The sequence below is a fragment of the Phascolarctos cinereus genome, unplaced genomic scaffold (assembly GCF_003287225.1).
Source record: "Phascolarctos cinereus isolate Bilbo 61053 unplaced genomic scaffold, phaCin_HiC Scaffold_4;HRSCAF=312, whole genome shotgun sequence".
In the NCBI taxonomy this organism is placed as follows: Eukaryota; Metazoa; Chordata; class Mammalia; order Diprotodontia; family Phascolarctidae; genus Phascolarctos; species Phascolarctos cinereus.
In genome coordinates, this window is record NW_027555847.1 from 315,218,241 (window position 1) to 315,233,757 (window position 15,517).

Consider the following 15,517-nt stretch of genomic DNA (forward strand, 5'->3'; position numbering starts at 1 on the left):
ACCTCATACCTATTAGATTGTCTAATAGGACAGAAAAGGAAAATGACGAATGTTGGAGAGGATGTGTGGAAAAGGAGACATTAATGCATTGTTGGTAGAGTTGTGAACTGATTCACCTACTCTGCAGAGCAATTTGGAACTATGCCCAAAAGGCTATAAAACCATGCATACCCTTGGACCTAGCAATACCACTGCTGGGTATGTATCCTAAAAGAGACAAAAAATAAAAAGGAAAAGGACCCGTAAGTACAAAAATATTTATAGCAGCTGTTTTCTGGGTACAAAGAATTAGAAATTGAGGGGATACCCATCCACTGGGGAATGGCTGAACAAACTGCAGTATATGATTATGATGGAATACTATTGTGCTATAAAAAATGATGAGCAGTGTGCTCTCAGAAAAACCTGGAAAGATTTACATGAGCTGATGCAAAGTGACATATACTGTGTATAAAGTAGCAGCAATAATGGAAGATGATCAGCTGTGAAATGACTTAGCTATTCTCAGCAATACAATGATCCAAAGTAACTCTGAAGGACTTATGATGAAAAATGCTGTCCATCCTCAGAGAAAGAACTGATGGTGTCTGAATACATATTGAAGCACACTTTTTTTTTTACTTTATTTTTCTTGAGGTATTTTTTTGGTTTATGTTTTCTTTTACAACATGACTAATATGGAAATGTTTTGCATGACTACACATGTATAACCTATATCAAATTGCCTGCCTTCCCAATGAGAAGGGGTGGGGAGGGAGGAAGAGAGAGAATTTGGAATTCAAAAATTTAAAAATTAATGTTAAAAATCATTTTTACATGTAACTGGGGAAAAATAAAATACTAAAAAAGTATGAAAAATAAAGAAAAAAAAGCTTTTTGCTGACATTAAGTCTAAATTTGACCCTGCAATTTCTACTCAGTCCTCCTAGTTTTGCCCTTTATGGGGGCAAACGTAAGACTAATCTTTCCTCTCCAGGGTCCACTTTTGATTCTCTGAACTTTCTCGACCATACCACAACAGCCTTCTCACCCTGGAAGTTTACCTTTCCCCTGGCTTTCTCACAGTGGAAGGAAAGTCTTCCCCTATGGCCCCTTCCTCTGATTCATTGGCTCCTCCTAGAACTCCAGTGTGAAGAAGGTACCTTGGCCAGTCATGATTTCTTTCTTCTCTAGACTCCACTCTTGGCTCTCTAAACTTTCTCTACCACGCCCACATGTGGGTACATTCTCCTTCCCTTCTATCCCCACGTTTTCAGCCTCCTTTTATGTACTGTCTGTAAGTTCCTTCAAGGCTGGCACTATCTTTCTTTCTACTTGTTTACTTTTCTAGAGCTCAGTGTGGTACTTGGTTGTATTTAACTCTGAATAGTCCTTGCCTGTGAGAGACCTTCGAATACCCCCTTGAGCCTTTTCTTCTCCAAGCCCTCAAATCCTAGTCCAGGGCTGGGGAACCTGTGATCTCAATCCTCTAGATCCTCAAGTATGCCTTTTTGACTGAATCCAAACTTCACAGAACAAATCCCCTTAATAAAAGGATTTGTTCTGTAAAACTTGGACTCAGTCAAAAAGCCACACCCAAGGACCTAGAGGGTCACATGTGGTCTCAAGACTACAGGTTGCCCTCCTCTGCTCTAGTCCCTTCAGCCATTTCCAATGACATGACCACAAGACTCTTTACTGTCCTACTTGTCTTCCTCTAGATGCTCTCCGGAGTTGGGAATTTTATCATAAAGTTTCTACTTCAATTTTCCCTATGTCTAAAATGGGAATGATAATTATACTTAAGCTCTCCTAGGGCTGTATCAAAGTTGAATTAACCAAGGTATGTAAAGCACATTGGCATCTCAGGATAAGAGGATCATTTCAAAATACTTAAAGACATGAAGGTTTCTTGAGGTGACAGTGATCAAAGTGATCCTTGAATAAACTTCAAAAAAAAAACCTATTGAAAAAGAACAGACCAAGAAAACTCTGAACTTTCTTTTTATGAGCATTTTATCTGTCAAAAGGCGAAGGAACACAGACAAATGTCTCATGTAAGCTAGGGTTATCAGTTGTCACTTGTGCAGATCTGAACTGTTGAAGGCAATGTAGAATTCATTCTTTTTACTAGCTTCCTTGGCTTCAATTAATTATTTTTAGAGGACAATAGGATCCTTTTTATAGTATAATACAATTGCATATTTGGTTGGAAAAGACACTAAAGGCTATCTAGTTCAGCCCCTTCATTTTACAGATAAGGAAACTGAGGCCAAAATAAGTTGAACTACTTGTCCAAGGTCCTATAGCTAGTAAGTGTCTGAGGCAGGGTTTGAACTCAGAACTTCCTGGCACCAAATCCAGAGCTCTATCGACCGTACCATGTAGCTTCCCCACATCTCAAAACAGATGAAGCTACCGGGTAGCATGAAATCCCCAAGGAAGGGTTGAAACAATCCTCACACTACCAGATAGCATCATGGCCTTTGACCTGAGAAGATGTTTTATTCACAAAATATGTATTTTTGTTGTTCAGTCATTTCAGTTACATCTGACTCTTCGTAACCCCATTTTAGCAGTCCTTTTTGTGGGAACAAAGAGCAGGAAGGAAAATGGGTGCCCGATAGTTGGGAAATGACTAAACAAATACCATATTTGAAAGTAATAGAATATTTCTGTGCCATAAGAAATGATGCATATGAAGAATTTAGAAACTTGGGAAGATTTGTATAACTTATTCGAAGTATGGTAAGCAGAACCAAAAGAACAATTACAAAAAGGTCACCATAATGTAAAGGACAACAACACTGAAGCACATTAGAACTCTGTTTAATATGGTGGCCATTTATAACCTCAGAAGAATAATAGCGAGCCAGGCATTCTCAGCAGAGAGGTGGTAGACTATGAGTAGGCATGAAGTTGGGCATACTTTTCCAGACATGGCCAATGTACTGATTTGTTTTACTTGACTGCATTTATTTGTTGAAAGAAAGAGTTCTCTTGAGGTGATGGGAGACTACAGGAAATGACAGCTTTTTTTTTTTTTAAAAAAAGAAAATTTTAAAAAGGAATACAAATTTTAAAAAGAAAAAATGATAGGCATCTAGATAGTAGAAGAATAGAGGCCTAGACTTGGAATGAGGAAAAACTTTAGTTCAAATGCTACCTCAGCATATACTAACTGCGAGATCCTGGACAAGTTATCTCACTGCTCTTAGCCTCAGTTTTCTCATCTGTAAAATGGGGATAGTAATAGCAGCTGCCTCATAAGGTTACCTTGAAGATCAAATGAGATAAGACACATAAAGAAGACTGCAAACCTCACTACATAGATGTTGATATAAATTGGTGCTTTAGTTAAAAAATTATTCCCCTGGAAACTCAAAATATTAGGAAAAATGATTTTCAAGTATAGCAACAATACTGGAAACCCACACTGTGCCCTTGGCTGGAACTGAGGATTTTCCAGACTGATCTGTATGGAAGGGCTCTTGGGACATTTATCTAAATTCATTCTTTGGTGAAATGATTTAATTATCATTCCTCAGGTACTTCTTCATTTGGTTGCTGTCGAACTGTCTGGAAACAAACTCCCTCACTCTTGATTTTCCCCTTGGGATGCATCAAAGGATTGAGTTCCAGGCAGCTTAATGAAAGACAGGGGTCTGTCAACATTGTTTAAGGAAATGAGCTAATTGTCTGAGCCACTGAGTGCCTGTTGGCAGCCTCCCCTGGCCTGTCAGGGGTAATAAGTCCAGGCTCTTGACTCTAGACCTGAGAATAAATGTAAAAAAACAGACAAGCAAGCTTTGGGGATCTGTGGAATTCTCCCAACTCCTAATTACCACTCTGATGATGGACTCATGCAGGTAGGCTCAGACTACAAATTAGCATCCATGAGCACCTTGGCATCACCCCAGCAGGACTGTTGGGTTACTTCTCTGCTGGAGTCACTGATGTTTGATATTAGTGTATTTGTTTTAATTGCATGACACTTCATCTCCAACATGGTTAACAGAGCTTAGATGGTACAGGTCAAAAGGTTCTCCCAAAGGGATGCTTGCTAGAGCTGCCAGCTCTGGGCATGGGAGGATTCCAGGTTAACTCATCCTAGAACTTCTTAGCCCTTCATTAGCTTGGCACATATGATGCAAAGCCACTGCTTCTTATAGAGATAGGTTGTAGTATTTGTATTTGTATTGTTATTATAGGATCACTGAATGTTGGAGCCAAAAGAGACCTGGAACATCTTCTAATCTAATGCTTGCATTTTCTCATTTTATTTTATAATTGGAGAAGCCTAGGCTCCCAAAAGATGTGATTTCATTTTGATAAGCACCCAATGTGTTCTAGCACCTATATATAAATGAAAGCAGTGCCTGTCTTCAAGGAGCTTGCTACCTACATGGTGAAGCTGGGATTTGAACCCAGATCTTTGGACTTCAAGCTTCCTGCTCTTTCTACAATGTCTCTCCCCAATCCCTCCTCAAAAGGACTTTTCTTCAGAAGTGGGGTGAGATAAGGCTCAGGAGTTTTCTAATATAAGGGAAATTATTAAGCAGCCATTTCAAAAAGAGATATTCCAGTGGTTCATGCCAAATTTGCATTTGGACCTAACTCTGCGTCTGCCATGACATTTATCCCATAGTCACTCAAGGTCATTTTCCTAAGGGTTTCAAAGCAAATTTCAGAAACTTCATTAATGTTTCACTTGGACAGATATCAGCCCTTTCTTAAAGGAAGAAAGTGAGAGGTTATTTAAAGACAGAGAACATGGCCTAAGATGCGGGCCTGACCTTTCCATTTTGGGGTCATCATTAACTAGCTGAATATCCCTAGGCTGATGCTTCTTTTTCTTCCGCTCTTCCTTCCCAGGCATTTTGTTTATGACCTTAGTTCCTCCACCTAGGAAGTGGTGACAGTTATTTTTCATCACCTCCTTCTCTGCTAAGAAGTAAGGATTAAGTGAGTGTCTAAAGAGAGCCTCAAGGTACTATCAGCCGAATGAGAGATAATTAATTCTGACCTCTCAGGCACAGTCATATAAGCTTACAGAACAGAAGGAAATATATATTTGCTACTTATTGTCTTGATAAAACTACAAATGTTCCCAGGCAAATTACCTAATACCTAGGGTTTGGGTGCATCCTGGAATTGTTCCAGACACATTGCATGGAGCTAGATGTGATGAATTGTTTGGTTGGTCTAGCCACCATGTTTCCAAGACTGCTCTCATTTCAAACAAATTCTCTGAGCTATGGGCAAGACTAGCTATCTCAGGACTCTTGGAATAAGAGAAACCAAACAGTCTGACCCTAAATCATCATAGAATCTCAGAATTGGGAGGGACCTCAAAATCCATCTAATCCAAGCCATGCCTGACCAAGAATTCCGTCTACAAAACATGATTTTTTTTTAACTCTTTAGCACCTGGAGAACACTTGGGAATGGTGTTGGGTTTCTTATCAGGCTCAGAGAACTCTGGATCACTGTTTAATAGGCTTTGTGGAGAATATCCCAGATTGACTTAGGCCTTTAGTGTGGTATGATGGAAAGGATAGTGTTTGGAGAACCTGGGTTCAAATCATGCCTTTAAATACTACTTGTGTATCCTTATATAAATCACTTAATCTTTCTTGGTCTTAGTTTCTTCATCTATAAAATGATGGGGTTGGATTAGATAACTTGTAGATTAGATAACATTTGTAAAGTGCTTAGCCCAATGACTGGCAAAGGTAGGCACTTAATAAATTCTTATTTCCCTTCTTTTATGGAGCCCCTTCTGGTTCTAGACCTAGGATCCTTTGGTCTCATCAAATTTCCTGAAGGTCTTTCCTGAAGTCTTATTGAACTATATGAAAATCTGGAGAATCCTTAAATTAGCCCAGGTTTTTTCCCCAAGCTCAGGGCTGAATTGGGACCAGTCTTAATTCTTCCTATTTCCCCACTTAGGTTAGAAGAATAGTCTAGGCCATGACCTATTCTTGGCTCACCTCACAAATTCAAGGCAAAACATGGTCACCCTTAGGATGCTGCAAGTTGAACATCCTGGGCTATCCTAGAACTATACATATGCACATACATATACATATACATATACATATACATATACATATACATATACATATACATATACATATACATATACATATACATATACATATACATATACATATACATATACATATACACATACACATACATATAGATATACATGTACATATACATATACATATACACACACATACACACATATGTAGACATACATACATACACACATAGGTGTATATGTGTATGTGTGTGTGTATCTTCGACTAAAATCTCCCTCCAAAAAACCACCAGAGATTTGAATACACAACTAAATATGCCAGAATTAGAGACATTCTGGGATGGAGGCAAGATGGCAGGGTACAGGCCAGGACCCAGCTGAACTCTTCCAACATTCCCCTCCAGACAACTTTAAGATAATACCTCAAATCAAATTTTGGAGTGACAGAGCCTACAAAAGATCAGAGAGAGAGATTTTTCCAGCCTAAGATAGCTTAAGAGGTTCATAGGAAAAGTTTCTAACACCAGAGTGGGCACATGTCTGAGATCATGGCAGGAGTACCTGGGGTGGACCTTGGAGTCAGTGACATCCTCATTATCATTAGCAGCAGCAGCAGCAGCAACTTTGGAAGCTATCAGCTCAGAGATGGTAAGGGGGCCAGATGGTGGTCAGAAAGAGATGACAGAGGACCCTTTGCTGGCACTGGGTGAAGCTGGCACTGATTGGTGACCCAGTTTCCCAGAAGCATTATAGTTTCAGGATAGAGAGGAACACTTGTGATTGATCACAAGGCAGTGGGGGCCCTGGTCACAGTTCCAGGGCCAAGAGGAGTGCTAGCATTTGTGGCTATGGGGGAAAAGAGACCTTTGCTGGGTGAAGACCAGAATACAGACAAGGAAAGCAGTGATCACACCTTTCCCAGGATAACACCGCCTAGGAAGCAATGAAAACTATCAAACCTCCAGAACTAGCTCTCAATACAGCAACAACAACAACAACAACAACAACTTGGCGCAGTGCTTCCCCACCCCTAGGTGAGCAGAGCCAAACTGCGACATAAAGTTCAAAGTGAAGAAACAAGCTGGGAAAAGGAGAAAAGAACTAAAAAAACTTGACCACAAAAAGCTACTACAATGGCAGGGAAGACCAAGGCATACACTTAGAAGAGACAACAATATGAAAAAAGCTATAAGCAAAGCCTCAAAGAAAAATGCTAATTGAACCCAAGCCCAACAAGAATTCCTGGAAGAGCTAATGAAAGAGATAAGAGTGGTAGAGGAAAAATTTAGAAAAGAAATGAAAGTGATGCAAGAAAATTATGAAAAGAAAATTAAAAGCTTAGTGAAAGAGGCACAAAAAGTACTGAAGAAAACATCATCCTAAAAAACAAAATTGGCCTAATGGAAAAAGAGGTACAAAAGCTCCCTGAAGAAAAGAATTCCTTAAAAATTAGAATTGGGCAAGTATCAGCTAATGACTCCATAAGACTTCAAGAAACAATAAAACAAAGTCAAAAAGACTGAAAAAATTAGAAGTAAAAGTGAAATATCTCATTGGAAAAATAGCTGACCTGGAGAATAAATTGAGGAGGCATAATTTAAGAATTATTGGATGACCTGAAAGCCATGATAAATAAAAGAGCTGAGACCTCATATTTCAAGCAATTATCAAAGAAAACTGCCCTGATATTATCTCTTGAAAGAGATCCCAAAATAAAAACTCCCAGGAATATTACAGTCAAATTCCAGTGCTCTCAGTTCAAAGAGAAAATACTTCAAGTAGCCAGAAAGAAAGAATTCAAATATCATGGAGCCATAGTCAGGATCACACAAGATTTATCAACTTCCATGTTAAAGAAGGAGAGGGCTTGGAATATGATATTCCAGAGGGCAAAGGAGTTGGGATTACAACTAAGAATCACCTGCCCAACAAAACTGAGTACAATACTTCAGTAGAAAAAAGTGGACACAATGAAATAGAGGTCTTCCAAGAATCCCTGATGAAAAGCCTAGAGTTGAATACAAAATTTGACATTCAAATAGAAGACTCAAGGGAAGCATAAAAAGGTAAACTTGAAAGAGTAATTATAAGGGACTCAGTGGCGTTAAACTGTTTACATTCTAAATGGAAAGAGGATACATGCAATTCCTAAGAATTTTATCATTATTAGGTCAATTAGAAGGAATCTGCATGGACAGAGGGCATGGATATGAGTCAATTATGTTAGGATGATCTTCAAAAATAAGAATGTAGGGGTGAGAAAGAAGGATGCACTGGGAGAAGGCAGAAGGGAGAAGTGGAATAGGGGAAATTTTCTCACATAAAGGAGAAATACAAGCAAGAGCTTTTACAGTGGAGGGGAAAGGGAGGAGGGGCATGGCAGTCAATGCTTTAAACTCACTCTCATTGGAATGGGTTCGAAGAGGGAAGATTATATGAATACACACACATTCAGTTAAGTAAAGAAAACTATCTTATCCAATAGGGAGATAGGAGTGGAAGAGGATAACAGATAAGGGGGTGGGGCAGATTTGGAAAGGCAGTGATGGGAAATAAGACAGACTTTTGAGAAGGAATAGGGTAAAGAGAAAGAAGGATAAATGGAGGAAAATGGGATGGAAGGAAATGCACAGTCAGTGATCATACCAGTGAACGTGAATGAGATGAGCTAACTCAGAAAGAAAGTGGACAGTAGTATGGATTGGAAACTAAAATCCAACAATATGTTGTGTATAAGACACATACTTGAGACAGAGAGACATATAGAATTGCAATGAAGGGCTGGAGCATAGTCTATTGTGCTTCAGCTAAAGTGAAGAGGGCAGAGGTGGCAATGATGATCTCAGACAAAGCAAAATCAAAATTAAACCTAATTGAAAGAGATAATCAGGGAAACCACATTTTGTTAAAAGGCACCTTATATAATGAAGTAATATAAAAAATTTTTATAGCAAGTTTCTCTGATAAAGGCCTCATATTTTTCAACTATATAGAGAACCAAATCACATTTATAAAAATAAGAGCCATTCCCCAATTGATTAAATGGTCAAAGGATATGAAGAGGCATTTTTTTAGAAGAAGTAGTCAAGGCTATCACCAGTCATATGAAAAAATGCTCGAAATCACGACTGATTAGAAAAAGGCAGATTAAAGCAGCTCTGAGCTACCACCTCATGCCTATCAGAAATGACAAATGCTAGAGGGAATTGGGGAAAAGAGGTACATTAATGAACAGCTGGTGGGGTAGTGAACTGATGCAGCCATTGTGGAGAATAATCTGGAACTCAAAGGGCCATAAAACCATGCATTCCCTTTGATCCAGCAATACCACTACGAGGCATGTACCCCAAAGAAATCAAAGAAAAAGGGAAAGGACCTACATGTATAAAAATATTTATGGCAGCTCTTTTTGTGGTGGCAAAGAATTGGAAATTGAGGGGATGCTCATCAATTGGGGAATGGCTGAACAAGTTGTGACATATAATTGTGATGGAGTACTATTGTACTATAAGAAATGACAAGGATGGAGGTGGTTTCAGAAAAAATAAAACCATGGCAAGACTTACATGAACTGATGCAAAGTGAAGTGAAAAGAACTGGGAGATCATTGTGCAGAGTAATAGCAATGTTGAAATGTTGATCAACTGTGAAAGATTTGGAAACTCTGATCAATACAATAATCCAAGATAATTCCAAAACATCTATGATGAAAAATGCCATCCACTTCCAAAGAGAGAATTGATGAACTCTGAGTGCCAACTGAAGTACAATTATCTCATTTTCTTTATTTAAAAAACAATTTTTTTTTCAATGTGGCTAATACGGAAATCTGTTTGGCATGATTTCACATGTATAATTGATATCATATTACTAGCCTTCTTAGTGGGTAAGGGAGGGGTGGGAGTGGGAGAGAATCTGCAACTCAAAATTTAAAAAGAAAAGAATGTTAAAATAAATAAAGAATAAAGATAAAAAATTTTATAAATAAGATAGCCTAATCAAAACCTGCTGTGTCCAGTGAAAAATTAATTATATTGTAAAATTTGGGGGCTTTAAGTGGTGCCAATGAAATAGAGAAGAACTATGAAAATAAGGTACAGAGGCAACACAGTGGAGAGAGAATTTATAATCCTAACCCTTTTACCTATTAGTTGTATTACCTAGGCAAATCATGCTCACTGTATATCATTTTCCAAATCATGTAAACTGGCAGACTGAGCCCTCACTAGAGGCTCCATGGAGTTGGTTTAAGGAAATCATTTTATAATCTCAAGTAATTTTGCAATAAAAAGTTGAATTGTTATTTTTTTTAAAAATGAAATTGTTATTTAAAAAAAATTAGAGACAGAATCATCATGTATCTTGATAGTGGTAGAAAAATGTCATCCTCTTGACTAAAATGAGATCACCTAATGCTTCCAACACCCCACACCAAATTGATGTTATGACAGTGGGTAATTAGTCAATCTATCAGCTTCCATGTTCCTGCTGGTATTTGTTTATGCAACCTAGGTTACTCACCCTAACTCAGGCAAGCTGATAAACTCTGCTGATCCCAATGGAAAGCATGAGCCCCATCTAACAACTGAGAAATCCTGGAATACCATAGCGAAGGGAAGATGAAAGAGAGGAGTAAGTCTTTGATCTCACTGTAGAAAAGTTGGCGTGTTTGGACAGATTCCTCTATGGGATGACATAATGAGATTCCCCCTAGCACCCTGCAATCTGGCCACATCGCAAAAATCAGCCCTGCTGCATTTCACACTGGAAAGACTGCTGGCATTTTGGGTTCAGCCAAATGCCTCCCACCATTTTGGTGGGGTGTAACCCAATGCGTGTTTTGCCAGCACCGGGTTCTATGGACCATGTGCATTTTAAAGGGAAATTTACTCCGCATGCTTCCATATCTCCCTCGTGCTTAAACTCATTCATGGTCTCCTTTGTAATAGCTGTTGGATGTCCAAGAAGTCTAATGAGCCCTTTTTACAAGCTGTTTTATTTTGAATGAGGAAGTTGCATTCTGCCAGAAGTCATTTTCCAGCATGAAATTCAGAGAACACAATTCCAGAATGGGTCAGACCTCTTCCTGGCTGGGCATGGAAGAAACCAACCAACCAAATAACAAGCAGGTATCCTCACAGAGCCCCAGGCTCCAGGTGAGATCGATGCCCAGTACCTGCATGTGAGATAGGTACACAGGACAAATCAGAAGGTGTGTGTCACCTCTTCCTTCCTCCACAAGATGTCTAAAGGTCTGGTTTTGTGCCAGAAGGCACAATTAGGAGACAAGTGTATGATCATAATTAAGACCAGAGGATGATAGCTCTAGAGCCCCTGGCAGTCATTGAGCTCAATCCCTCTATTTTACAGATGAGGAAGGGAGTACCAAAGAGAAGGTCCCACAGTAGCAAGTGGCAGAGTCAGGATTCAAACCCAGATCCTCTGACACCAAAGTTGATATTCTTTCTATTTTCCTTTCATGCTTTCTCTCTGGATCTATACAGCATCTCAGTTAAAAAAATATAGTTACAGACATAATTATAATAAGGAATTTCTCTCTCTCTCAGGGTGGTTGTGAAGATAAAATGAGGTGATATTTATAAAGCACTTAGTAAAACTTAAAATATTAAAAATATGCTATTATTATTATCATCATTATTAATTGCTAGTTCTCACTTTTTCCCTGAGCAGCAGAGAACTGACTGAGAGTAGGAAAGAAAGAAGGAAAGCAGAAGGATAGATAATCTGTTTTTCTAGTCCTGTTCCTACCCTGTCTTGTGAAGCATTTGTCACTCTTCAGGGCCACCCCCAACACTTCTGGACTTTTCTCTCAGGGCCAAATAATTAAAGAGATAGGCTTTTAAAGAAGTTTTTAGATTGGTGAGGCTGCCCAATTTAAGCCCAAGGCATCAACAAAGAAGATGCTGAAAGACACGGAGTGAGGGAGAAGATCTGCACTGGAGAAGAGTAGTCCAAACATGATGCTGGGGGCAATGAAGATTCAGCAAGGGGCAAACAGTCATATTGATGAGAAAAGAAAAGGCATTGTGAAAGTAGTACTTGGAAGAGTCGAGAGGTGAAAAACAGACGTGCCAATGAGATATGTGATAATTAAATCAACAGTATCTTCAATTTGCTCGCTTAATCAGTAACTGGCAGGTTTTATTATAGGAACTGAATCTCTTAGAGCAGGTTCTTTCATGGACCCCTTCTTAGAATAATGTTTTTAATGTCATAAAATAAAATATATAAGATTATGAAAGGAAGCCAATTATATTGAAATACAGTAATGTGTATATATATATATGTATATATACATATATACATATACATATATATTTAAAGTTTATGGACTCTGGTTAAAAACCCCTGAGTTAAAAGTTCAAGAGGCCACATCTAATGAGTCGGGACTAGGACTAGATGATTTGCTCTTGGCGTTCCTAAGTCTCACTTGGGAGGAAGAGGCTTCAGTCCTATCATTCTGAGGCAACTTTGAGAAAACATTTGGGGGAATAAAAAGGTTGCAATGTTCATTCATTAATTCATTAATTCATTCATCCATCTAATAAGCATTTATAGTTCTGTGCTAGTTTCTGGGGATATAAAGACTAAAAAAGAATAATTTCTGACCTTAAGGAGCTTGTATTCTTTAAATTTTATTTTATTTTTTCTCCAATAACAAGCAAAAACAATTTTTAACATTCATTTTTTAAAAATGTTGAGTTCTAAAGTATCTCACTCTGTTCCTTCCCCCCATTGAGAAGACAAGCAATTTGATAAAGTTATACATGTGCAGTCATGCAAAACATATTTCCATATTAGTCATATTGCAAAAGAAAATACAGACCAAAAAAAAAAAGATTAAAAAACCCCAAAAAGTATGCTTCAATCTGTATTCAAATACCATCAGCTCTTTCTCTGGAGATGGATAGCATATTTCATTGTAAGTCCTTCAAATTTGTCTTGGATCATTGTGTTGCTGAGAATAGCTAAGTCATTCATAGATAATCATCTCACGATATTATTGTTCCTGTGTATGATATTTTCTCCTGGTTCTGCAAGAAATGTATATTCTTCTAGAAGAAGATACAACGTGTGTGTGGGGGGAATAGTAGCGGTGGTGGAAGCATTGAGTATGGAGTTAGATGACCTGTTTTTGACTTGACTCTGCTGATGACTAACTTTTGTGACCTTGGGTAGGTCATGCAACCTCCTTGGGATCCCACTTCCTCATCTGCAAAATGACAGGCATGCAACAGCAGACCTGTAAAGTCCCTTGCAATGATCCTCTCCTTTTGGAAACTTCACTTTTCATTTCCACAAAGTTGTCCTACAGTTTTTCAGATTTGAAGCTCTTTCTCCTTCCTGGGGAAGATAGGGCCAAATTTTAGATTGAACAGGGTTGTTTTTGGTTATCTGGTGATATTACAAATGACTGACATTTGCATAGCTCCTTAAAGTTTGCATAGGACTTTATGCAAATTATCTCATTTGAGCTTCAACAACAATCTTGGGAGTTAGATGGAAGGAGAGAAAAGGGGGCCAGAGCATAAGCCTGGCCCATAGCAAACTCTTTGCCGTTGTGATTGCCCCAAAAGGATACACTGCTTTATTTTTCTTTTCTTTTTTAAAATTTGCTTTATTTTTGATTTATGGAATAAAACAAGCATTTCCATAACATAGTATAATAAGAAAGATGATTGTGCGTGAAAATGCAAATCTATTATGTACAACTTGCTACTCCTTTTAAATATATGATTAAATTATCACATAAATTTTTTCCTTTTTTTCTTCCCTCCCCTCTCTCCTCACTCTAGAGACGGCTACCATTAGACATAAATAGGTGATATATATAATATATATACACACATATTTATATATACATGCACACACATAAAATTATTCTATACACTTCAATTTATCAGTTCATTCTCTGGATGCAGAGTCTCTCTTCCTATGTCCTTTGTTTTGATTTGTGTATTTAAAATAGTTAAAAATGACAGTCTCTCAAAGTCCTGAAACAATATTGCTGTTATTCATTGTTCTCTTGGTTCTGCTCACTTGGCTGTTCACCATTTCGTGCAAGTGTTTCCATGGCCCCCTCACAGATGCAAACACTTCTACAAAATAGGGCAGGCTGCTTTCCATAGCGCTTGGACCCAAGGCAAGGTTTCTCAGTCTAGATCATAGGTTTCAAACTGGAAGGTGCTTTAGAGATCATTAGTTTACAAATGAGGAAATTATGACCCAGAAGTGTTATGGTCACAGAGATAGGAAGTACCACAATTGGTATTTGAACCCAGGTCCTTTAAGTCTAGGCTTTTTCAACTGTACCATACTGCCTTCACCAGAGCCTCTATTACTGGCTTCTGGGAAAATGCTGAATTACCCTCTGGAGGAAGCCAAGACAATTTCTCCTCCATACTTCTCACCCTCTCCATGCTCACACTCATGGCTAACACTGAAGAACAAGAAATGGAGAGAAGCTAAGGTATCCACTGGCATTTCCAATCGACCTTGGCTTTCACATTGATGCTGACCATAGATTAACCAATGGATTAAGACTCAGAACACTGGGCATACTGGACCAGACCAGGCCTGCTGCCTTCCAGGTAATTTTCTGTGTGTGTCTCTGCTTCTGCGTCTCCTGTAAGACGGAGATAATAACCTGGTCATTCTTTACCCTGGAGCATGTGGTGATGACTGACCTGACAGTATCAGCAAGGAACTCCGGCTGAAAGTCACTCAATAAATGCCAACTCTTACTACCATTCGACACGGATGAGAAAACACAGCATCTGACATGTCTGAGAGATGCTAGAAATGTCAGCTACAAAGTAGCTCTATATTTCCTGTAATAGTTAAAAAACGTCACATAGTGCCTCTCCTTTCAGGCAGCAGCAGGCTTATTGAACAGAATGGCAATTTAGATGGACTCTGGTTGGAGTCTGTTACTTGATACATTTTTAATGAAAAATAGTGTCCATTTACTGGAAGTAAGGCGTCTTGGGGCTCATGTTCAGTCAGACCGTGCTCATTAAATGTGCTTGCAAGCTACATATGCTCATGGTGAATAAACATCCTACGGGGGTTGTTCTGTTTTCTGACTTGTACTGTCCCATCCCTCCTGCCTGCCTTTCAATAGTGGGGTGGTGCAGGGTTTGGGGTGCAATTCACCTGGAATCAAATTGACTTATGGAGTTAGTGCTGCATAGTAAAGGTGCTTGAGGGGTTTCGGTTTGAATCTAGGTTCAGGTGTGTCAATATTTACAATTTGACTCAAAGTTGCTGGCAATGAAGTAGGAATGTTTCTCCCTACACACTTAAAGGGTTCTTATGCTGTTGGGAAATGTTTTTTGGAGCAGGTCTGTGATTTCATTAGTGTAGAGAGCACCCCGTGCTAAGGCATATCAGCACCTGTCCTGCAGCTTAGAGTCTTGGAGAATCCTGCTTGCACTGAGAAGTAAAGAGGCCTGCTCAGGGTCACGT